A 3,211-nucleotide genomic window follows, 5' to 3' on the forward strand; every position below is an offset into this window, starting at 1 on the left:
AGGATGGTCTCAATCTCTTGACCTCATGATCCACCCGCCTCGGCCTCCCAAAGTGCTGGGATTACAGGCTTGAGCCACCGCGCCCGGCTAAAGTCTTAACTCATTTCAGCATTAACTCAAAAGTCCGCAGTCCAAAGTCTCATCTGAGACGAGGCAGGTCCCTTCTGCCTATGAGTCTGTAGAATCAAAAGCAAACTAGTTACTTCCTAGACACAATGGAGGTATGGGTATTGAGTAAATACAGCCTTTCCAAAACAAAGGGGTTACAGGCCCCAAAGCAAGTCTGAAATCCAGCAGGGCAGTCACATCTTTTTTTTTTTTTTTTTTTTTTTTTTTCCCTTTGTTTTCCTCATTGTCTTTTTCTTTTTTCTTTTTTCTTCTTTTTCTTTTCTCTTTTTTCTTTTTTTCTTTTTTCTTCTTTTTCTTTTCTTTTTCTTTTTTTTTCTTTTTCTTTTCTTTTTTTTCCTTCTCATTGTCTGAAACTTCTATAACCTTGCTCTATACGGAGCAGGGCAAGGCCTCAAACCATTTCAAAACTGTTCTGGCAAGCACTATAGGAATGCACAGGGTCACTGCAGACCCAAATATGCTGGAGGCTTGCTAGGCGATCAAATCTTAAAGCTCCAAAATGATCTCCTTTGACTCCATGTCTCACATCCAAGTCACACTGAAGCAAGAGGTGGGTTCCCACAGTCTTGGACAGCTCTTCCCCTGTGGCTTCGCAGGGTACAGCCTCCCTCCTAAATGTTTTCATGGGCAGGCACTGAGTCTGCAGTCTGTGGCTTTTCCAGGTGCATGGTGCAAGCTGTCAGTGGGTCTACCATTCTGGGGTCTGGAGGTGTCTTCTCTTGGCCACCACAACCTTAGATTTGCTGGTTTTCCTCCTTCCCCTCTGGCTTCTCCTTCTCAGTCTCATGGCTGGCTCCCCATTTTCTCCCAATCTCTAAATTTCAGAGGGTCCCATGGTTCAGTGTCCAGAGTCTTCTCTTTTCTCTCCACACTTACTCATTTGGTGACTTTCTCCAATCCCATAACATTAAATACCACCCATATCCCAATGGCTCCCAAGGTGGACCTACGTCCTGAATTCTGACCATGTATTCATCTCTGCTCAAGATTTCCAGTTGACATCTAATGGCCATCTCTAATTTGAAATGTCCACAACTGACTTTCTGATGTTCCCCTCAAACCTGTTCCTTCCATTGGCAGGGAGGCCAGAGGAAACAGGTTTGCTCCAACCCAGTTGATGGCAGCTCCATTCTTCCAAAAACTGTAGCGTTGTCTCTGACTCCTTTCTGTCTCTCACATCCCATATCCAGTCCATAGGGGATCTTAAGGGTTCTCCCTTATATGATGAATCCCCCTTCTTCCTACTTCCACCGCTTTCACTTGGTTCACACCAACATCCTCTGTCACTTAGATGATGCAGTCACCTCCCAAATCAGTCTCTGTGCTTCCACCTTCGCCCTCTTCAGCCTCATCTCAGACAGTAGCACAGGGATTCCGTTTGTATACAAAGCAGATCTTGCAACTTCCCCACCCAGAACCTGCCTGTGCTCCCATCCGACTCAGAATAGAAGCCAAAGTTCTTTCTAAGGTCCACAAGCCCGTGCTAGTGCAAGCTCATCACCTCTTTAACAACTGTTGCTGCTAGGTACTCAGTCATCCTGCTCCACCCGGTCCAAGCCCTTGGCTGTCCTTGAAACGCTGACCTCACAGCCTTTGTATTTGCTGTTCTCCCCGCCTGGAATGTGTTTCCATCAGATACTCCCTGACTCTCCCTCTTACTAGGTCTTTATACACATGTGACCTTAGTGTCCCAGTTAAATCCTATGTGGCTTCCCTGGTGACACTCTAAAATGTCAAGCCTTTCCACGACCTCCGCACTTTATATCCGTCTTCCCTGTTTTATTTTTACTCCTTAGTACTTATTACCATGTAACAAACTGTATATTTTATTTATTTATCTTACGTATTGTTGGTCTTCCAGCTAAATTACAAGCTTCATGAAGCAGGAACTGTTCGTATATTTTGCTCATCCCTATCTCCAGAATTTGCAATAGTACCTGGCACATGGATAGGTTCAGGTTCATGCAACAAAAACCAGTAGTGACATAAACAAGATAGAGTCTATTTTTTTTAACATATGTGCCATTCAACAGTGGACCTAGGCCCCTATCTCTTTCTCTTTCACCATTGTGACTGACTTGTACCATCGAAATTGCCTCATGATCTCATTATTAATGCCAGAGCTCCAGCTGTCACACAAACATTCCAGGCAGAAAGAAGAGAGGTGGGGCAAAAAGACACCTACTTTTCAAATGAAGCTATCTCCGTTAAAAGTTTTTCTTGTAGTCCAGGCATGATGGCTCACTCTTATAATCCCAGCAATTTGGGAGCCAAGGCAAGTAAATCTCTTGAGCCCAGAAGTTCAAGACCAGCCTGAGCAACATGGTAAAACCCTATCTCTACAAAAAATTAAAATATTAAGAGGGCATGATAGTGCACACATGTAGTCACACCTACTCAGAGACTGACATGGGAGTATCACCTGAGCCCAGAGAGATTGAGACTGCGGTGAGCTGTGACTGTGCCATTGCACTTCAGCCTGGGTGACAGAATGAGATGAGATCCTGTCTCAAAACAAAAAAAAAAAAGAACTTTCTTTAAGCCCCACTCAATAACTTTGAATGACACCTCACCTCTATCTTTAAGGACAACTGGAAAGTCAGCTATGTACATAGGAGACTCTGGCAACATAAAGGTCAATTGTAAGAGGGGAATGAGAGAAGAAATGAAGAGAAATGGGTAGGCAACTTGGCACGTTTGCTTCAATCCCTGTTTCTCATGTGTTTGTTTGTTTATATTTAAATGTGATTGTAAATCCTTCCAAAACATGCAGCATTTGTTTCCAACATAATGTAAAAATCATATTTGCTTAGATGTCTAAATTCCCCTTATTCAAACATGTTTTCGAACAACTAATTTTTTTCTCAGTTGCCTCCCTTATCAACTTAAAGAGCCTCTAAAGAGATCTGCCCCCTCATCTCACTTTCTTAAGCTGATTAGAGACCACTCTAAATGTCACTGTGTATTTTTGACAGTTTTATCCTGTTTTTTATGTACTTGTGAAATGTCTCCATTAAAAAGTAGTGCCATTCAGCATTTAAAAATCTTTTCAGGCTGGGCACAGTGGCTCACACCTATAATC

At 43.0% G+C, this 3,211-nt stretch overlaps 1 non-coding gene across 1 annotated transcript; it reads right to left on the reverse strand.

The window, feature by feature from the left end:
* Window positions 1-470: 470 nt before the first annotated feature.
* LOC120367262 (small nucleolar RNA SNORA9) lies at window positions 471-603 on the reverse strand. The gene has a single exon (XR_005581680.1). It is a non-coding gene; the product is annotated as a small nucleolar RNA SNORA9 (small nucleolar RNA).
* Window positions 604-3,211: the final 2,608 nt, after the last annotated feature.

This window comes from Saimiri boliviensis, chromosome 8 (assembly GCF_048565385.1).
Source record: "Saimiri boliviensis isolate mSaiBol1 chromosome 8, mSaiBol1.pri, whole genome shotgun sequence".
Taxonomy (NCBI): Eukaryota; Metazoa; Chordata; class Mammalia; order Primates; family Cebidae; genus Saimiri; species Saimiri boliviensis.